The sequence below is a fragment of the Helianthus annuus genome, chromosome 2, assembly GCF_002127325.2.
Source record: "Helianthus annuus cultivar XRQ/B chromosome 2, HanXRQr2.0-SUNRISE, whole genome shotgun sequence".
In the NCBI taxonomy this organism is placed as follows: Eukaryota; Viridiplantae; Streptophyta; class Magnoliopsida; order Asterales; family Asteraceae; genus Helianthus; species Helianthus annuus.
Genome location: NC_035434.2, coordinates 100,481,401 through 100,504,748, shown reverse-complemented (window position 1 = coordinate 100,504,748; position 23,348 = coordinate 100,481,401). Strand labels below are relative to the sequence as shown.

Below are 23,348 nucleotides of genomic sequence, written 5' to 3'. Positions count from 1 at the left end.
TTCGAGTCTGTAGGCGACTTTTCCGATTATTTCCAGAATCCTAAAAGGTCCAACATATCGAGGCGCTAGTTTCCCTTTCTTGCCGAATCGGACTACACCCTTCCAAGGTGATACCTTTAGGAGTACGTAGTCACCAACTTCAAATTCAAGGGGCTTGCGTCTTTTATCGGCGTAACTTTTCTGTCTGTTCCGAGCTTTTACCAAGTTGTCTCGAATCTGGTGGATTTTATCAGTCGTTTCTTGTAGAATCTCGGGATCGGTTAGTTGCGAGTGACCGATCTCGTGCCACACAATAGGCGATCGACATCTTCTACCATACAAAGCCTCGAAAGGTGCCATTTGGATGCTGGCATGATAGCTGTTATTGTACGAGAATTCCACCAATGGCAGGTGTTTGTCCCAACTACCGCCAAAATCTATGACACACGCTCGGAGCATGTCTTCAAGAGTACGGATCGTTCTTTCAGTCTGTCCGTCGGTTTGAGGATGGAATGCAGTACTCAGATTAAGCGACGTACCAAGGGCCGCTTGAAACGTTTCCCACAATCGCGAAGTGAACCGAGCGTCACGGTCTGAAATGATGTCACGAGGCGTACCATGGTTACGAATGATCTCGTCGGTGTAGATTTGGGCCAGTCGTTCCACTTTGTAGTCTTCTCGTATTGGCAAAAAGTGGGCTGATTTCGTTAGACGATCAACTATAACCCAAATACTGTCGTGACCTGATGGCGTGGGCGGGAGTTTCGTTATGAAATCCATGGCTATACTCTCCCACTTCCATATAGGTATCGGCGGTTGTTCGAGTAAGCCAGAAGGTCTTTGATGTTCAGCCTTGACTCTTGCGCAAGTTAAACAGCTTCCAACGTAAAGAGCAATATCCCTTTTCATACCCGGCCACCAGTACTTATAGCGAAGATCCTGGTACATCTTGTCTGCGCCGGGATGAATAGAATACTTGGATTTGTGGGCTTCGTTCATGATAATCTTTCGCAAATCGGTCCACTTAGGGATCCAAATTCGGTCCAGATAATAGAATATCCCATCTGATTTGCTTACTAACTGAGCTCCATCGTGATAAATCCTCTCTTTCTTCAGTGTACGCTCGTTAAAGCAAGCATGTTGAGCTTCACGAATAAGGGTTTCGAGGTTGTGCTGGGCTTGGATGTTTCGGGTACTGAGCACGTAACTCTTTCTGCTGAGCGCGTCAGCAACCACATTCGCCTTACCTGGGTGATAACGTATCTCACAGTCGTAGTCGTTGAGAAGTTCTACCCATCGGCGTTGACGCATATTAAGCTCTCTTTGATTAAAGATGTGTTGTAAACTCCTGTGATCAGTGTAGATTGTACACTTAGTGCCATACAGGTAGTGTCGCCAAATCTTCAATGTAAAAACAACCGCGCCTAGCTCGAGGTCATGGATTGTATAGTTCTTCTCGTGGATCTTGAGCTGACGAGATGCGTAGGCTATAACCTTGTCTCGCTGCATGAGGACACAGCCGAGACTAAGGTTAGAAGCGTCACAGTAGACAATGAAGTTGTCGCTTCCGTCGGGCAGCGTAAGAATCGGTGCATTGCACAGCATATGCTTGAGGGTTTGAAAGGCAGTCTCTTGTGCGTTTCCCCACACAAAAGGCCTGTCCTTATGCGTAAGAGCAGTAAGTGGCACAGCGATCTTAGAGAATCCTTCAATGAATCGTCGATAATAGCCCGCTAGTCCGAGAAAAGAATGAACTTCTGACGGGTTCTTAGGCGTAATCCAGCTTTTGACAGCTTCAATCTTCGCAGGATCAACATGGATACCCCGACTATTCACTATGTGACCCAGAAATTGAACCTCCTCCAACCAAAATTCGCACTTGGAGAACTTGGCATAGAGTTGGTTCCCCTGGAGCAACTCGAGAACCAAACGTAAATGTTGCGCGTGTTCGGCTTTCGATTTGGAATAAATCAAGACATCGTCGAAGAACACGATGACGAAATGGTCAAGGTACGGCTTACACACGCGATTCATTAGATCCATAAAAACCGCGGGTGCGTTGGTTAGACCAAAGGGCATAACAACAAATTCGTAATGGCCATAACGGGTTCGAAAAGCAGTTTTAGGAATGTCTTCCTCTTGAATCCGTAGCTGATGATATCCTGAACGTAGATCGATCTTAGAGAAGCATGCTGCACCTTGTAGCTGATCAAACAAATCGTCGATTCGGGGCAAGGGGTATCGGTTCTTAATGGTTAACTTATTCAATTCCCGATAGTCGATGCACATCCGGAATGATCCGTCCTTCTTTTTGACGGAGAGGACTGGCGCGCCCCAAGGAGAGGTGCTTGGGCGAATAAAGCCTTTTTCGAGTAATTCCTGGAGTTGGTTCGAGAGTTCCCTCATTTCGGATGGAGCGAGTCGATAAGGGGCTTTGGCAACGGGGTTAGCTCCAGGAATGAGGTTGATACGAAAGTCGATATCACGACTGGGTGGTAGTCCGGGAAGATCATCAGGGAACACCTGAGGAAATTCACGAACCACTGGAACGTCTGCGACTTCAGCTTTCTTTTTCTTTCCCTTCTCCGCTACTACAATGTTGGCCAAGAAAGCTTGGTATTCCTTGCGGAGATACTTGCTGGCTTGAATACACGACATAAGCTTGAGACCTTTCGACGCTGTTTCACCATATACACATAGAAGATCACCATTCGCGAGTGAGAATCGAATCATCTTCTCGAAGAACACAACTTCAGCATGGTTTTCACGAAGAAAATCCATGCCTATTATGACATCAAAACTTCCGAGTTGCATCGGAATAAGGTCGATTGGGAAGATGTGATTGTTGAGTTCGAGAGCACAATCACGGAGTACTGAATTGACGACAATAGTTCTTCCTGTAGCGACTTCGACTTCGAATGACGAGGATAGATAAGAGCGCTTACGACTAAGGAGCTTCTCGAATTCAAACGACACAAAGCAGTTATCGGCTCCAGTATCAAACAAACATGATGCATAAATACCATTCACAAGGAACGTACCATTAACCACGTTGTTATCCGCCTGAGCCTGGCGGGTATTGATGTTGAAGGTTCGGGCATGGGCTACTTGCTGCTGTTGCTGAGGCTGTTGTTGTTGCTGCTGCTGTTGTTGCTGCTGGGGCTCTTGCTTAACCACCCTGTTCGGGCACCTGTTCGCAAAGTGGTTAGGGTCACCACATGCAAAGCAGACTCGAGCATTGACTGCTAGTGCTTGAGCTGCTTGTTGGCCTTGAGGGGCAGGGAGTAGAGCTTGGTTGGCAGTGGCTTGAACTGGGGCTTGACGAGGACCATAGCGACAGTTCGCAGTGAAATGACCGTAGAGGTTGCAGTGAGCGCAAAAACGACAAGCTAGACCCACTGGATGATGATACGAACATGTCGGGCAGAGTGGGTGAGGGCCTGTGTATGCACGCTTTGCTGGCGGTGCATTGATCACTGGAGCTGAGCGCTGGTGCTGCTGCTGTTGAGCTGGTACAGCTTGTAGGGGAGCAGCAGTGGTTGCGGCAGCACAACTCTTGTTGCTGGAGCTGTTGTTGTTCTTCTTCTTCCTTCTTGATGACTTGGAGGATTGAGCAGGTGAGTCGGTGGGTGTTGCAGTGGCTTGATGCAGAGACTTGGCTTGCTTATCCCAGAAACCAGCCTTCACTCGCTTATCATTGATCTCAGCGGTGAGTAGGTAGGTTTCTTCGATCGTTGCTGGCTTGGCGGCGTGAACAAAGTCGGCTACACAGTCGGGTAGGGCTCGGATATACTTCTTGATGGCTTGATCTGAGGTCTTGACTTGATCAGGACAGATAATGCTAAGCTGCTTGAAGCGAGCAGTGAGAGCAGCGTTGTCTCCATCCTTCTGCTTGATTCCCCAGAACTCGTCCTCCAGCTTTTGGCGTTCATGAGGAGGGCAGAATTCTTCGATCATAATCGCTTTCAACTCCTTCCATGATAGCCCGTAAGCTGCATCATTTCCGCGCTTGTTTCGTTCGGCCGTCCACCAGTCTAGAGCACGGGACTGGAAGACGCCTGTAGCATTGAGAGTGCGGAGATGTTTAGGACATCCGCTCTGGCGCAGAGTGACTTCGACTGAGTCGAACCAGTGAAACATGGCTGTTGGACCGTCTTCGCCAGTGAACTCTTTTGGTCCGCATGCCTTGAACTGCTTGAAGCTGAAAGCAGCCTTGCTCGATTCCTTAGGGATTTCAGCTCGAGATTCTTCTGACGACTTACTAGCGATTTCATACACCTCATTCACAGCTTTTGCACGGTTTTGGAGATGATCGCAGCGAGACGTCGGTCTCTCTTCTCTTGGCGAGTCAAACGGTGTCGGGATCCAGACGACGACATGGTCTGCATTAGACATCGTCACGAGACTCAACACAACGAAATCGAATCTCTCCTCACAACGTCTAGTCTATTAAAGCTTAGAATCACGTCGAATCACATATCACGTAACATATATGCACATAATCACAGATACACAAAATCATGGAACACAGAAGTACACAAAGCACAGAATCACAGAAGCAGAGAAGCACGTAAGCACATAGAACACATAGCACAGAACACGTAAATACCTAGGCACTTAATCACTGAGGTAGTCAGAAAATAGAAACCTATCCTTCAAAGTTCGCGTGTCGTTCGAACATCGTATCGAATAGCATCGTATAGTATAGTTTAACTTAGTCGTATAGCACATCATATCGTAATATCGTTTAAAGTTGCGACAACTGGATGTTGAATTGAGATAGAATAGCAATTGCGAGTCGTGTGTGTTGATCGAAGTGGTAGTAAAATCGAATAACGTCCAAAAATATAAACACGTAAACAGATAAAGCACACAAAACGCATAAAATCAACGAGTCATCAAAGTACGCGGCTACGGTTCTCAAAATCGAAACATATGAAATCGAGAGGTAGATTGTCTGTGGCTACTAGACAGCGACTACCCAAGGCAACTCGACTATTCGCAGTGGACTTGTCATCACTTTCGACTTTAGAGGTCGTGTTTCTGCCTTGATTCTTGGGCATTCCACACGTGTCTCCTAGGTCATACTTGTGAGTTCAGGTCGTTGGAGTCCATCGAAGCCTTGGTGAGATGAATAAAATACAGAACAAACTGCTAAGGTTAGGGTTTCACCCCTTGGCTTAGCAATTTCTTCCTTGTTTTTAGTAAAATCGAGAAGAATTTTCATCAAAATAGGGGTTTCACACCTGATTTGGTATAATTCTCCTCGTTTATTGGTGAAAATATCGAGATGAAGGAATAAAATCCCCATAAGTCAGGAAATTTAGTCGGGAGTTTGCGGTTTTCACACCTATTCCGGACTGAATCGCCTGACGTTAGTTGAAAATTTAAGTGTAGTGATAGTGAAGAATTGCAGAATAAAGCACATAAACTGGGTCTGATGGTTCCTAACTATAGTCTAGGTCTCTAAGACAGCGACCCGGACTAGGTCGTGTCTGCCTAATTCCCTATAGTTATGGCTCTGATACCAATCTGTCACACCCCAACCGATGGCGGAATCATCGGGGCGCGGCACTGAGCGAAACAGATTGTCCAGAAGTTTCCACAACAACTATTATTACAAATTCAGTTAAATGATACGTCCCATACCGTATCCCAAATAAATAAACAAGTTATCATAGAAAGCAACTAGGCAAGTAAATTCCGTTCCGACAACTCGGATTCAAATATTATTACAGCAGTTGTTTATCTGCTTCTAGACCCCTATTCTGTCGACTTTCTGGCTATAATGCCAGAGGACAAGATCTACAGACAACTATGCCTTAGACGCTTGTTCTTGGCAGACAACTATTTGTTGGGGGCTTCTAGAAACTTATTCAAGCCTCGCTTTCCTAGCAGATAAGCATCCTAATTACCTGCCACATACGTTAAAATAAAGTCAATACATAAAATGTAAATGTGAGCACACAAGTTTGATAATAGCATATAGAGTTCGAATAGTTTACGCTATACCAGGCACGTACACAGAGGAAAACGATGCATGTTAATTATCGACATGGGACCATCGATGCCAACGACTGCGGGTTGACCGTCCGAGACGGTTCGCAATACATGATTACCACCGTAATCCATGCAAGTAATTGTCCTTAACAACTCCCGTGTGAACGGGTGCTGAGTCCAAACTATAGTACTATGTTGCTAAGGCAGGTAGATAGCATTCCACGTGTAAACATAATAAACAGCAATCATTTAGTCAAGTAGCACATGCAAATGGTCAGCGTTCAAATAGTTTGTGTTTGATTGTGATTTGATAGGTAACGTATGTAACACCCAAAAGTGCTAAAAGTAAAAAGGGATCGAGTATACTCACAGTGATTGGTTGTGGATTGAAGGGAGCGCGGAGAGTAAGATTAGCCTGAATAGTTCGATAGCATAACGATAAGTAACGCGGAAAAGTAAACAAGTGTGGAAAGGATCGAATGGGCTGGTCGATCGAACGGCAGGTTCGATCGAACGGGCTGTTCGGTCGGCTGGTATGTCCGGTTGGACAGTCCGGTTCGATCGGCCGGTAGGCTCGATCGGCTGGGCCATTCGAGTGGATTGTTTCTTCCTCTGGTGTGTTTGTCTTTGAGGATTTGAACTTTTGATGTTTTCGTTGTAGTATTTGAGAACACTGAAGTGTTCTTACCTTTCAAGTCGGTCGATCGAACGGTTCGTTCGATCGGCTAGCTCACTCGATCGGCTAGGATCTTCAGAATTAGTCCTCAACTGAATGTCACTCGATCGAACAGTCTGTTCGATCGACTGGCATTCCTTACTACGAACGAGTTGTGAAAACGATTAAGTATTGAAGTATAGTATTTCATGATCCGAAGAGTAATGTTCACCAAACGCAGTTCGATCGGACATCTCTTCCTCAATACTATGCTTCATGAAATTTGAAAGCATGGGACCATGTGCTAGCCGATCGGCTGGCCCGGTCGATCGGCTGGCATGTCCGATCGGCTGGGCTGTTCGAACAGCCTAGCCATTCGGCCAACACGTCTGACCTGGTTGGCCTTTCGTCTAACACTTGGCTGTTTAATTATTTGTCATTCTTTCAAGGCATCTTGACAATGTGTTGAACTATGATAACCTCCGTTCCTATTTGTCTCTCCGGCTCGGATAGGAATCACCCAAGTCCGGCCGGCGAACGGTTCGGAATGTCGGTTTAGAGTTTAACCCAAAATCGGTGAACCTTGTTCATAGAACCCGAATCTTGAACCTTTTAACTTGTTAGAATGATTAGTTAGCCGGTTCAAGCTCCGTTTCTATCGGTTTGAAGGCATTGAGTGTAAAAGAGTTGAAAGAAAGTTGGGATTCCTTCTTTCAATCCTTTACAACTTGTGGATGTTTAGATCTTTGATAGATCTTAACTTGTTTATGTGGAAATCGGTTAGATCTAAGCTAATCATAGTCGAATGAGGCCAAAACATGATGTTCTTCAAGAACATCATGATGACATCACCCAAGAACACTTAGATCTTGGTGATTTCACGGTTAGAATCCAAGTTTTGAAAGATAGAAAGGTGTAGAATCCAGTAATGATAAAAAACGTACAAGAATTAGAGTGAAAACTTACCGGGATTAAGAGAAATATGAGAAAAGGTGAAGAATAGGAGCTGGCCGGTCAGAACTTTCCAAAAGTGGAAATGAAGACAAGGACAGCCCTATTTATAGGCTTCCAAAAGAGGAAAGTGGCAGCCGATCGGCCAGGAGCTCCGATCGAGTGGGCTGCTCGATCGGCTGGCAAGATGCTAGCCGATCGGCTGGCCTGTTCGATCAGGTTGCCTCCTGTTCGATCCGCGACACACTTTGTGTATTTTGCGACGATTTTCGACGTTCCGATTTCGATAGACGCTGATACGATTACGATAGGATTCCTAGTCAAATTACTTTTAATCCCAACCACTATATCTGACATACAATCTTCTATAAGTCACGTTTCGATGTCGGTTTCGATTGAGTTCGATTGCCTTTCGAGTTTCGATTCGATTTTCGATTGATTTGCTTGAATACCACACCAAACATAAAGTAAACACGCACAAGTAACACATAAGGCACACACACACATATAACAATACCAAAATTCGCATAATTCGAGTCTCGAGTTCGATGATTGTTAGATCGGTTTGATCACTGATTAGTTAACTTTATCGCATTGTTACTTCCTATCATTCACAGTCGTAGATCGGTTCGCTTTAAAACACATTCGATTACTTCGATTCTTGCTGATTACAACACTTACTCCACATAATACAACTAAAACATAAATACGACTATCTACAGTCAAAGAAAGTCAAAGTTGACTTGGACGTTGACTTTGACTTTGACATTCGAAAACACGGGGTGTTACAGAAACCACCTCATTTCCTATCATTTATCTTATCAGATATACTTGCTACTCTTAGTCTTTCCTTAAAAACCTCATTTCTTGTTTAGTCTAACCTTGTGTGTCCACTAATCCACCTCAACATCCTCATCTCTACTACCTCCATCTTGCATGCTTGTGCTTTTTTAATGGCCCAACAATCAGTCTCATATAACATAGCAGTTATAATTGCAACATTATAAAATTTCCCCTTTAATTTAATAGGAAACTTTATGTCACACAATACCCGAGTGGATACTCCGGACCTACATCATCCGGCTTGGATGCGGTGGACTACATTACTATCTATCTCCTCGTCCCTTTATATAGACGATCCTAAATACTTGGACTTAGTCATCTGCGGAACCACTTGACTGTCACAGCCCCCGATCCCTAGTTCCCGGGAACGGGCGGCCGTGAGCCAATTTTGGTGGTATCACGTTTATTTATTTAATTTGGCAGCGGAAATTTTCATCAGGACCGTAGTTAGGAAATGTTAAATCAGAGTAGACCACCTTGTTTAATAATATTAAACATATGGGTAAAACCCAAGTTTCCAGTACACACATTTTATAGGAATAAATCCTATTTATTTAATAAAAACATCCATTTTATTCTTAGGTAACTTTATTGCCACTTTTCCAAGCCTTCAGTGCTGTCCAGCTGGCTTCTATTTGGCTTTCACATTTTGTTACCTGAAACGCGTTTTTAAAAACATTTTGTCAGTGGGAAATACTGGTGAGTGAATCCCATTTTAATGAAATTTAAATAAAACCATTTTCACAGTGTACAGTTTTGAGGGCGCATCCGCAATTACATTTGTTTACAGGTAATACCAATTAACATCCATGGTACTGTCATCTGACTTATGGTCATGCTACTCCTCTCCCCATGTGGTAACAAATTTTGTATACAAAACCCCAAATATACCATCATAATTGTACCCTTACAAATACTCAATAACTGCTTTGTATATATATAATTAAGTGAGGTTTTGTTAAAAACAGTAAACAAAAAGGTTTACAAAAAGTGAATCAACTCACATTGCTGTTTTAGGTTTTTCGTAAGGGTTTCCTGGAGATAATCTATAAATTACACAAATGCACGTGTGTTAGTATAATAACCCATTTTAACATTAGTAATACCCTCCCCGAGACGGCATTCTAACGACTACGTCGGGCAGAACCACGACAGCCCTTACGGAACCCTAGATCAATCGGGCAGCGTATCTAATACGTCTCCAGGGGTTACAATACTTACATCGTAGCAGAACCTCGCTATTTTAGGGGGTATAATGCCCGGGTATAGTAACGCTACTACAGAAAATTAAGAAAGAAAGAAAGGAAATGAGCGAGACGGACTGAAGGCTGATGGCCTCTATTTATAGGGCTGTAATCGCGTCTTCACGCGGCCCGCGTTAAGTAAGGCTAACCCTTACGCGGCCCGCGTCAATCTCCGGTCAACGTATAGCTTGGCCCGGTCACCACTAGGTTCGACACGCTCTCGACACGTGTCAGCTCAGGGCTGCGCCACCATTTAGGACGCTCGCGGCCCGCATGAACTTAGGCTATCTTATACGCGGCCCGTATGAACTTATGATTTCAACGGAGTCCGGTTCACACCCTGATGCGGCCCGCGTTAAGTTGAGGTGAGGTCTATGCGGCCCGCCTCAACTTAATAATTATTGTTTTTAATTTATTTTATATGTTATATTGTATATTGGGCTCGGTTTTCACAAACGGGGTGCATATAAAGACACGTTGAGACATTTAAAGATATATTAGGGTGTCAGAACTATTATGAGGGTGTCGGTTTTACCGAGGATTGTTATATCCTCCCCACCTTGTTTTAGAGCTCGTCCTCGAGATCTACTGGAACAAGTGTGGATATTTCTTTTGCATTTCTGATTCAAGTTCCCATGTGTATTCAGGTCCTCTTTTGGAGTCCCACTTTACTTTGACCAGAACTAATCTCTTATGCTTGAGATTCTTAATTTTCCTATCTTCAATTTGTAGAGGCCTCTCTACAAATTTGAGTTGTTCATTAACCTCTATATCCTTGAGAGGTACTACGAGTGATTCATCAGCTAGACACTTTTTGAGATTAGATACATGAAATACATCATGTATTCCTGCCATTTCCTCTGGCAGTTGTAGCTGATAGGCTACAGGTCCTATTCTTTTAAGAATTTTGAAAGGTCCAATATACCTGGGACTAAGCTTTCCTCTTTTAATGAATCTTACCACTCCTTTCCAAGGAGAGACTTTTAATAATACTCTATCTCCTACTTGAAATTCTAATGGTTTGCGTCTGTTATCAGCATAGCTCTTTTGTCGATCACGTGCTGTTTTCAGTCGTTCCTTGACTTGAATGATTTTGTCAGTTGTTTCTTGTACTATCTCAGGTCCAGATAATTGTTTTTCCCCAATTTCTGCCCAACAGACTGGGGTTCTACACTTTCGTCCATAAAGTGCTTCGAATGGTGCAGCATTGATACTTGTGTGATAACTGTTATTATAAGAAAATTCTATTAAAGGTAAGTGTTCATCCCAATTACCTCCGAAATCAATTACACAAGCTCTAAGCATGTCTTCCATTGTTTGGATGGTTCTTTCGCTTTGTCCGTCCATTTGAGGATGATAAGTTGTGCTTAGATTTAACCTGGTTCCCATTGCTTTTTGGAAACTTGACCAAAAATGAGAGGTAAATCGGCTATCTCTATCAGAAACAATTGATAAAGGAATGCCATGTAAAGAAACGATTTCTTTTACATACAATTTGGCTAATCGTTCCATACTAAAGGTTTCCTTCATTGGTAAGAAATGAGCTGATTTGGTTAGCCTATCTACAATCACCCAGATTGTATCGTTACCTTTTCTTGTTTTGGGTAATTTGGTAACAAAATCCATTGTTATCAATTCCCATTTCCAAACTGGCATTTCTAATTGTTGTAACAATCCTGAGGGTTTCTGATGTTCAGCTTTAACTTGTGAGCAAGTTAAACATTTAGAAACATAGGCTGCTACATCCTTTTTCATTCCTATCCACCAGAAATTTTTCCTTAAATCCTGGTACATTTTATCACTTCCTGGATGCATTGTATATTTAGACTTATGGGCTTCTTCTAATATATGGTGACGTAAATTTCCTAATTTAGGTATCCACATTCTCTTTTTATGGAACCTCCAAATTCCATCTGTTCCTTGTTCTAATTCTTTAATCATTCCTTTTAATTTTTCAGTATCTTCCTTGATTACTGATTCTTGAACTTTCCTAATCTGATCATTTAAATCTACTTGAAGATTTAATTTAAGAGAACGTACCCTTTTTGGCTTTTCATGATACTTTCGACTTAAAGCATCTGTCACTACATTTGCTTTTCCTGCATGATACTGGATATCACAATCATAATCACTAAGTAATTCCATCCAGCGTCTTTGTCTCATATTCAACTCTTTTTGCCCAAAAACATACCTTAAACTCTTATGATCTGTGAATATGGTAAACTTACTACCATAAAGATAGTGTCTCCAAATTTTAAGGGCAAAAAATATAGCTCCTAGTTCCAAATCATGGGTTGAATAATTTTCTTCATGACTCTTAAGTTGTCTGGAGGCATAAGCTATAACCTTTTGACGTTGCATTAATACACATCCATATCCTAACTTAGAAGCGTCACAAAAGACTACAAAGTCTTCAGTTCCTTCTGGTAACGCTAGTATGGGTGTATGGGTTAATCTTTGCTTAAGAATTCTAAAGGCTTCTTCTTGTTTTGGTCCCCATTCAAACTTAACAGATTTACAGGTTAACTTAGTTAAAGGAATGGCTATTCTAGAAAAATCTCGAATAAATCTTCTATAATAACCGGCCAATCCTAAGAAACTTCTAACCTCAGTTGGTGACTCTGGGGTTTTCCATTGGGTAATTGCCTCGATCTTTGTTGGATCTACATGAATTCCTTCATGGTTAACTAAATGTCCGAGGAATTGCACCTGTTCTAACCAAAATTCGCACTTTGAAAACTTAGCATAAAGCTTTTCTTTTCTCAATAAACTTAAAAGTAATTGCAAATGCTTTGCATGCTCCTCTTTACTTTTAGAGTAAATTAGAATATCATCTATGAAGACATTTATGAATTTATCCAAATATGGCTTACATATTCGGTTCATCATGTCCATAAATGCGGCTGGGGCATTGGTTAAACCAAATGGCATGACAGTAAATTCATAATGACCATACCTCGTTCGGAATGCGGTTTTAGGAATGTCCTCTTCCTGTATCTTTAATTGATGATACCCTGATCTTAAATCGATTTTTGAGAAAAATCGAGCTCCCTGAAGTTGATCGAACAAATCATCGATCCTCGGTAATGGATACCGATTCTTAATCGTGACTTTGTTTAATTCACGGTAGTCAATGCACATACGCATTGATCCGTCCTTCTTTTTAACGAATAAAATCGGCACTCCCCATGGCGATGAGCTTGGCTGTATGAATCCTTTCTCCAACAATTCATCTAGCTGGTTCTTCAGTTCTTGCATTTCCGCGGGTGCCAAACGGTACGGTGCTTTGGCAATCTGTGTTGTCCCTGGTAACAGGTGAATTCTGAATTCAACTTCCCTGTCTGGCGGTAGTCCTGGCAATTCTTCAGGAAAGACATCTGAAAACTGGGACACTACTGGAATGTCTTGTAACTCTTTTCCTTTAGTGTTAGCGATTATAGAAATCATATATACTATAGATCCTTTCCTTATATAACTTGCAGTTTTCATCACAGAGATGAATTTAGTGGATCTAGATGGTTTATCTCCTTTAATTGTGATATTTTCACCTCTTGGTGATTTTACTTGAATTGACTTTTGATCACATAAGATATTGGCTTTATTGGCTATTAACCAATCCATTCCTAACACGACATCAAATCCTACCAGATTCATTGGGTAAAGGTTTGCAATAAATTTTTGATTAAAAATTTATATTCTTGCTCCTAGCAAGATTTCAGAAATCTTAACGGTTTCTCCATTTGCTGTCTCTACTAGACATTCTTGTGGTAGTTTAGTTAATGATTGATTTAGGAGTTTGCAAAGTGAAGTATTAATAAAACTTTGGTTTGCACCAGAGTTAAATAATACTTTAGCAAATATATCATTAACTAAAAACGTATCAGCAATGACGTCCGGAATTAGTCTAGCTTCGTCTGCAGTTAGAACGAATGCTCTAGCATTTTTAGTGTTCTTGTGGTTTGCAGCTGGGGCTAACTTTGGACAGTTTGTCTTAATATGACCTTTTTCTCCACAGTTGTAGCAGAATCCGTTACTGGATTTCTTCTTGCAATTCTCTTCCTTGTGTCCTGGGGCCTTGCAAAAATTACAATAAATAGAGCATCTTCCAGAATGCTTTTTCTTGCAGTTTCTGTAGTATAGTGCAGAGGTAGAACCTATATTCCTACGGTTGGAATTCCCCGAACGGAATTCTTGAGTAAGCCTTTGGGTTAGGTTTCTCCTCTAGTCTTCTTCTCTAGTTCTCACTAGTTCATCAGTCAAGGTATTGGCTAGTTCTACAGCTTCCTCTATGGTTTGGGGTCTAGCTGCCTTGACTACATGTCTAATCTCTCCAATTAATCCCCAGATGTAACGGGAGATTAACACTGGTTCAGGTGATGCAAGGGTAGGTACTATCCTAGCATATTCAAAGAATGTGGTAGTGTAACCCTTACTATCTACCCCGGTCATTCTAAGATTCAGAAACTTATTTGCTATCTGTTCCTTTTCATTAGGAGGGCAGAATTTCCTTTCTACCATGTTCTTAAATTCCTCCTCCCATTCCATGTTATAAATCTTATCACTTCCTCTTGACTGGAGGATAGTGTTCCACCATTCTAAGGCTGCGTTTTTAAACAAATTTGAAGCAAACATTATCTTATCTTCTTCAGCACACTTGCTTATTTTCAGAACAGCCTCAGTTTTCTCTATCCAGCGTAGGGCTGCAATGGGTCCTTCATTGCCCGAGAATTCTATTGGCTTACAGTACCAGAATTCTTTGTAAGAACAACCATATGGCATGGTTCTTCTTCTTTTGGGAATGGGCGCTTGAAGTACGGGTCCATTGTTCACGCTGTGTTCCGGTTCACTTGGTCGTTTACTACTATGCTTACTTTTATTATTCGCTTCTTGAACTGTTTGAATAATAAATGGCATTGCATCTATAATTCCTTGTGCCACTATGTGTTGAACGGCACTATTATCCATTTGGTTTCCATTGTTATTGTTTTCCGGATTTTCATTAACCACGTTAATGTTACTCTGGTTATCGTTATTCAGATTATCCTGATTTTCCTCGTCGGCCATCTGAATTTTACACAATTACCAAATATTAATATCACAAATAATATTTGAATATAGCCAATCACATGACACGCACTTTTAACCAAAAGCGTCGAGCATTGCGACTTTTACTCTATTTATATAGTATGCATCATTACACACTAGTACTGAAATTTAAATTACAATATCGACTGAAATGTAAAGCTACAATACTAATAGTAGGCATCCGTAGTTTTTTTTTTCTAACACATACACACATATATTAGTTTTATTATTATTATTATTATTATTATTATTATTATTATTATTATTATTATTAATACCGTTCCTGCCATCGCATTCACTGATATGGATTCATCCAAAAATCCATATTACGCTCATCGTATTTCCATACGAGGCGTTCTCCCACCTGTCGCATTCTCTCACTGTTTTCTAAAATTTCCTCCCTAAAAGTCCTAAGTTCTTGGACATTTTCTGCACTCATTGGGGGTGCAGGTTCTAGGACTGGGTTTGGAAACTGGGGTACGGGTTCCTGATACGGAGGCATAGGGGCCTGGTACGGGTATGGATTCTCTAAAATTTCCCTAACATATGCATCACTAATGTTGTAGGGATCTTGAGGATCTAACCCTGGGTAAGCTCCTAAGTTTGGCACATTTTCCTGTATTGGGTTCTGTTGCACGTAGTCCCTAACATCGTCCCACCAGGGGTCATAGTTGTTTGGGTCTAGGGGATCTGGTGCAGGTACCCTAGGTATCTCCTCCGGGTTGTAATCAGGTATTTCTATCTGGTTTTCTACTTCCATGGGTTGGTCAGGATTTTGTGGTTGGGGTGCTAGCATTTGTTCCAGGTTTGGTCAGCAGCAGTGGTTGCTAAAATATGGATATTAGCGATACCCCTATTGAGCATGTCCTGATTATAAGCATCAGTTTCTCTTTTTGCTGCGGCTAACACTCGCTGTTCCTGCAACTTTTTCATTCTTTTCCTACGCTCGTGTGCTCCCCTACTGAACCATCCCCTCTTTTTCTGAGGAAATGGCTCTTCAGATTGAGCCTTAAACACAAAGCTTCCTTCTTCTGTGTCAGCAGAATACCCCGAGAGGGCAGGCTGAGAAAAGGAGGTGCCTTCGCTCCTAGGCGAACCAGAAAGTTGACGATAGGCGTCAGAAGGTCCTTGGTCGCTCATACTGTAAACTAACAAATAGTCAGATAACACATAGCAAGAAATACAATTATACACGTATTTCCATGATTTATTTCCTAACACTTTGAATTTTGATGTCAGCAGAACACTTATGTGGCTGAATCAGTGGCATAGCTCTGATACCACCTTCTGTCACAGCCCCCGATCCCTAGTTCCCGGGAACAGGCGGCCGTGAGCCAGTTTTGGTGGTATCACGTTTATTTATTTAATTTGGCAGCGGAAATTTTCATCAGGACTGTAGTTAGGAAATGTTAAATCAGAGTAGACCACCTTGTTTAATAATATTAAACATATGGGTAAAACCCAAGTTTCCAGTACACACATTTTATAGGAATAAATCCTATTTATTTAATAAAAACATCCATTTTATTGTTAGGTAACTTTATTGCCACTTTTCCAAGCCTTCAGTGCTGTCCAGCTGGCTTCTATTTGGCTTTCACATTTTGTTACCTGAAACGCGTTTTTAAAAACATTTTGTCAGTGGGAAATACTGGTGAGTGAATCCCATTTTAATGAAATTTAAATAAAACCATTTTCACAGTGTACAGTTTTGAGGGCGCATCCGCAATTACATTTGTTTACAGGTAATACCAATTAACATCCATGGTACTGTCATCTGACTTATGGTCATGTTACTCCTCTCCCCAGGTGGTAACAAATTTTGTATACAAAACCCCAAATATACCATCATAATTGTACCCTTACAAATACTCAATAACTGCTTTGTATATATATATAATTAAGTGAGCTTTTGTTAAAAACAGTAAACAAAAAGGTTTACAAAAAGTGAATCAACTCACATTGCTGTTTTAGGTTTTTCGTAAGGGTTTCCTGGAGATAATCTATAAATTACACAAATGCACGTGTGTTAGTATAATAACCCATTTTAACATTAGTAATACCCTCCCCGAGACGGCATTCCAACGACTACGTCGGGCAGAACCACGACAGCCGTTACGGAACCCTAGATCAATCGGGCAACGTATCTAATACGTCTCCAGGGGTTACAATACTTACATCGTAGCAGAACCTCGCTATTTTAGGGGGTATAATGCCCGGGTATAGTAACGCTACTACAGAAAATTAAGAAAGAAAGAAAGAAAGGAAATGAGCGAGACGGACTGAAGGCTGATGGCCTCTATTTATAGGGCTGTAATCGCGTCTTCACGCGGCCCGCGTTAAGTAAGGCTAACCCTTACGCGGCCCGCGTTAATCTCCGGTCAACGTATAGCTTGGCCCGGTCACCACTAGGTTCGACACGCTCTCGACACGTGTCAGCTCAGGGCTGCGCCACCATTTAGGACGCTCGCGGCCCGCATGAACTTAGGCTATCTTATACGCGGCCCGCATGAACTTATGATTTCAGCGGAGTCCGGTTCACACCCTGATGCGGCCCGCGTTAAGTTGAAGTGAGGTCTATGCGGCCCGCCTCTACTTAATAATTATTGTTTTTAATTTATTTTATATGTTATATTGTATATTGGGCTCGGTTTTCACATACGGGGTGCATATAAAGACATGTTGAGACATTTAAAGATATATTAGGGTGTCAGAACTATTATGAGGGTGTCGGTTTTACCGAGGGTTGTTATATTGACCATCAATGGTGATCTGAGTGTCCTCAAATAAAACTAAAAGTTAGTAAATAAGTAGATTATTCTATTACCAAAGAGTAAAGAACAATAAAACCAAAATGTTTATAGTATGGTTCAGATAAATGGATATGTGTGTTTCACGTAATTAGTTTCATCACCTAAAATCATGCACGTCCTATACCTGTAAAATTTTTATTACCCGAATGCTCGTCCCTAAATTTCCAGGCTTTGCATTTACCCATCGGGTTTAGGTTCATTTATCATACCAAAGTTTTCAGTTGAGGGGTCAACTTAGGGATGCCATTTTCTGTCGACTATGAGTAACGTATCACTACAGTATCAAATCAATTCTGACTTAACACTATCGATGCCAATATTCGTTTTTCATATTTCAGATTTCAGTACCCTTCAATTGTCAGATTCAATACTTTCAATGATAACAATATTAAACAGACAAAATCGATATGATATTCGGTTTATACTTTCACTCGTCTTCAGTTTTGGTTGTTTTTCGATACCGAATTGATACCGATCAATCAATGTGTTTATCATGAATATACCTAGAAGTGTACAAATCGATTTTTTTCAAAAACCGGTTCCGGTTGTTAACCGAACCGGTTTTTTTATCAAAAACAAAAAACCGGCTTTTTATAACTCGTTTCGGTTACTAACCGGTTTTTCCTCAAAACAATAACCGGTCCAACCGGTTTAAACCGTTTCGAAGATAAATGGTCTACAACCGACAGTTCAGTTCGATTCTAAAACCGGTTTCGGTTTTTATATACCCCATAAAAACATAAGGAAACAAACAAAAATTGAAAGAAAGGAAGAACGCTCCTCAAAATTTCCTAAATTCCACAAGAATTAGGGTTTCAATCATCGAACGATTTTCTTACAGAGTAAGATTCCTTCTCAAATTCTTCATCATTCACTTTGAAATCGCCATTGAATGATCAGTTTGTAACATTATTCAACCCGAATTTTGTAATAATAATATTGTAATCGCCATCGTTGTTTAGGATTATGATTATTTCTTGTCGCACAAGTTAGTTAATTTAGTCATCGTATCATTATACTTGTTTGTTCTATGAATTTGTTGATTATCCACCATCATTGGTATGTGTTTGTATGTCCAATTCATTTTGTCTTCTTTTGTTTGTATGTAAATTGTTTTAAATTTCAATTTCAGTTTGATCATATTCTATATTCAATATTGTTACTTTAGAGTGTTTGGGTGTAAAAAAAACTGAATATGATTGTGATTTTCTGGAATTTTATGGTAAAATAAATCAGAGTTGGAAAACCTACTTATGGATAGTATTTCACCGAATCACACTAATTGCCAATTGGTTTAAAAACACACGTCTGAACAATTCTACAATATGGTTCTAGTTAGGTAGTATGGAACCGGTAAACATGATGTTGGGAATCAAAATAGAAGCTCGCTAAGTGCGGTACCAACCTCCTTGTGGTTTGATGGTTATCAAGTACAACTTCATATCATGTTTAAAGTGCGGTGTCGTGTTTGAATCTTGTTTTCACCGGTTTCCTGCCTTAGCACCTTATTACCATAAAGACCGCCGTATTACCTTATCCAAATGGTTGTTTTATATTTAAGCAAAAAACGTTTGATTCATAGAGTACCAAACAGATTTTAACTTTTACAAGTGGAAAGTTTTACTTCTAATATTTTTCTTTTTCAGTTATAATAATGTGTAGATTGGTTGCTGGTGAAGATGATTCAGGCGGTGAACTGGATCATCATCAAAGCATGGTAAATGAAACCGACCGCATGGATCCACAAATCCGAGCCCAAATTGCACGTTTGGAAGCAAGGATAAGCAGGGTTGAAGCCCGGATGGAAAAGCTAGAGGTCAGCGTTCAATATCTGCAAAGGCGAATGTATGTCTATGGTTTTGTCTGTTTGATGTCTGTTTTGTATGCCATATTCAAATAGATTTTAAGGTGATTAAACGATTACCACAACGCATGTTTCTAGTATATTGTACAAAGGTAGCGGTACTACTTTAATGTTAGACCAAAAAACGATCAAGATCGGCAGATTATCAGTTATATCTAAAAAAACTTGCCTTTTATTTGTCTGTGTTCTATTCTGCTGCTCTTTTGATATGGCAAGGAAATATTCATTGACAGAGTAGACGTTACATATTTGCATGTTTATACAGACTAGGGATGGCATAGAACCCGGACCCGGCAGGAAAAGCCAAAATATCTGGGACGGGCATTCGGGTATTGGACTGGTTTCAAAACTTTCACGGGTTTGGGAGGGGTATGGCATTAGGTTTACCCTAGAAACTGAATGTTATAATATATTATATAATCTTGAAAGAAATTGCAATAAACACTACATTGAAATTGTTAGAAACTTGAACTATTTACCAAACCACAGGGACTAAATGGTAAAACATTTTTGGACCTACATGCAAAAAATGAAACCTTTGCACTAAATTGGCATAATGGCCCAAACCACATGGATTAAAATGGCATTTAACTCACTAGAATATTATAAGTTTTCAAGTTGGTTTTAATGTGAGTTTAAGATCAAATGGCGGGTAATGGGCACCTAAATATGTAATTTTTATTCACATAACACTATAAATGGGTACGACTGACGGCCGCGACGCGAGTATACCCGTAACCAGTAGACCCGTTGGCTGAGCAAAATCTGGTCTAGGCCGGAACAAACCGCCTGAGTGAGTAGGAAGTGGTCAAGTTTAGAAAGTTTATAGAAAAACAAATATGAGTGGAGAAACTATTTACCAAATAGTTGGTGTTTAAAAATACTTACTAATGTGGTGGATAAAAAAAATGTGTAACAATTAGGTGTGGTTTTAAACAATTTAACTCTCTATGTTATTCTGTTTCTTTCAATCATCTCGTATTATTTCCTTTTAACTTTTTTTAACCAAACCGTACTTTTTTTGTTTTTTATCCAACAACTCAACGCAACTTTTTTTCTTACCTATTACACTTCTATAAAACATGCACTTTCTATAAAACATGGCAAATACATATTCAAAAAATCATTTAAATATCAAAACACAAACTAAAATAAAAACATATCAAATAAATTGTTTAGGGTGGATGGGGTGGATAGCTCGCATGCTTGCGACTGTGGTGCACAAAAAACCCGGACCCGAACCTGGACCCGAAAAAAAAACCTGGAACCGGGTATTATAAAACCCGGGTTTTTTATACCCGAACCCGAACCCGACCCTACCCGTAGGGTAGGGACCGGGTATGCATATTTGATCTAAAACCCGAACCCGGAACCGGGTTTTTTTATACCCGGTTTATACCCGAAACCCGGTTTTATAAATACCCGAACCCGAACCCGGAACCGGGTTTTATAAATACCCGGAACCGGTTTTTAAAAAAACCCGATTTTGATGTAATCTTGTTTAATTATGTATGCATTAAGACTTCTAGTTCTTATGATTTAACAAAATTATGTATGCACTTTGATGTAATCTTGTTTAATTATTAGGTTTCTAATGATATTTGCCACCGCTACTTAATTATTTAGTATATTTCATTACAAGTGGAAACAAATATGCCAATATATGTTGGCCATTCTATTTTCTTTGTTTGTTTAATATCATTATTAGTTTTTGTATTTAATAAATTGTGCCTCTGTTTATAAAGTTCAAGAATAACCACATGAAGAACTATAAATTGTGCCTCTGTTTATAAATTGTGTCTCTGTTTATCAATAGATTTGATGTCTATGTGTGAGAGTTATGTTTGATACATTTTATAAGCATAGTTCCGGTCGGGTTTTTTTAATAACCGGTGCGGGTTTTTTCCCAACCCGATGCATACCCGAACCCTACCCGATGAATACCCGAACCGGACCCGAACCCGGAAATAGGGTATTATAATACCCGGGTTTTATAAAACCCGACCCGAACCCTACCCGAACCCGGGTATATAGGGTATACATTTTTGGTAGAGAACCCGGACCCGGACCCGACCCGGTTTTTAAAAAAACCCGATTTTGTAAAACCCGATCCTACCCGAACCCGATCCTACCCGAAACCCGGTTTTTAAAAAAACCCGATTTGTGCACCAATACTTGCGAGCTTCACCGGTTCCAGTGAGTTCAAGGGGGGAAACAGCCCCAACCTCTGTGGGTTCGCAATGTGGTCTGGGAAATTGGGGTGGGCAACTCGGGTGAGGGTTAGGGGATTGTACCATTGGGGAATGAACAAAATGACCGTTTGGAATTTTTTAAAAATTTAACATTATAAATATTGTGATAAAACAAGAAAGAAATATATGGAGAAAATTGATTCAATCATCACCTTCATCTTACATATACATTGTGTATATAAACTAGTACAATAACCCTAAAAGGCTAAAGCCCATAAACATTGGGTTGGGCCATAAAATGGATGCATTCATAACACTCCCTCTCAGACATTTTATATTATACAGTATCTATATTATACTATTGGAAGATATTGGCTCGGTTCTTCAGGACCGATATTAACTGGCACTTCAGGATCAGTTATACTGCCTCATTAAAACCTTACTAAGAAAACCCAATGGGACAAAACTTAGTTAAGGAAAAAGAGTACGACATGTATATTACTCCCCCTCAATTATATATATATATATATAACTCTTAGTCAGTGGATTCAATCTTAAGTAATAACCGCTTGACTTGATCTTTGATGCCATCTTCTTTGCTTAGGCTTCTTTTGATTCAGGTTGCGTTTTAAATAGTACAATTTGGCTTCTTCTGATTCAGCTTGCATTGTCTTCAAATTGTACAATTCGGCTTCCTTTAATTAACTCAAGTCTTCACCTGTCTTGAATGTGTTGAAACCATTGTCTTCCATTAGTGACATATTTAGATTGAGATTGAGTATTGTGGGGGTCTAATATATATCCTTCATTATCATAATCTGATAGTTGGGACTCCATATTTTCTCATGAAAAATATCATGTCTTGAATCCCCTATCATTTAACACGCTTTGTAATTATGCCTCGTTAAAAACCTTGCTAGGAAAACCCAGTGGGACAAAACCGTAGCTAAGGGAAAAAGAGTGCACTGCGCATTATACATAATTAACAACATGCTCCAGGATGATGTTAAGGTACTTCAGTACTTATAAGGTAAACTGATGCTGCTAGATGAGTTATGTTGCTTCATCAAAAACCTTACTAAGAAAATCTGATAGAAAAAAAACTTAGTAAAGGGAAAAAGAATGTAACATATTAGATTAGAACTACAATCTTGCCAATACATCTATCAAGAATGCAATATCATGTTTCGTCTTGTTTGCTAGATACATCAATGTTCCAATCGCGATTGAGTATGGTACTTCCGGACCAGTTATTTATCCATCCTCTTCTTAGGGACGATAAAAATCATTTCCATATGTCAAGCAATTCGACAATCATTAACGTACTCAACAAATGAATTTTATCCATATAACATCTTTTGGATGTAGTCTAATGGACGAGCAAAAATATTACATATGTACTCGAACTGCGGGTCGAGAATAACTACACTATGTAAAGGTCTTTCAAAATTTTCCCTCTTTAGTTTAATAGTTCCTCTCGATGATGTTTACATCATTACTGTAAACTGCGATTATAGTGAACATTAAGAGTGAATCTTGATAAATAGATATAGCTCATTTTATCAAACATATACTCAGTTTTTCCAGAGTATTAACTAAGTCAATATACATCATACGACTAGTTTTCTTAGAGATTTATAAAACACACATGGGAGTATGTTTTATAATGCTTCGGGCATTCTTAATCCTTCAGGGATTTTTATATAGATGTCCCTTTCAGTTATC

General features: G+C 40.2%; 1 long non-coding RNA gene across 1 annotated transcript; it reads left to right on the top strand.

Moving 5' to 3' along the window:
- Positions 1–18,264: 18,264 nt before the first annotated feature.
- On the top strand, positions 18,265–19,608 carry LOC110917410. The gene is made up of 2 exons (XR_002580552.2): positions 18,265–18,409; positions 19,214–19,608. It is a non-coding gene; the product is annotated as an uncharacterized LOC110917410 (long non-coding RNA).
- The last annotated feature ends 3,740 nt before the right edge of the window (positions 19,609–23,348 follow it).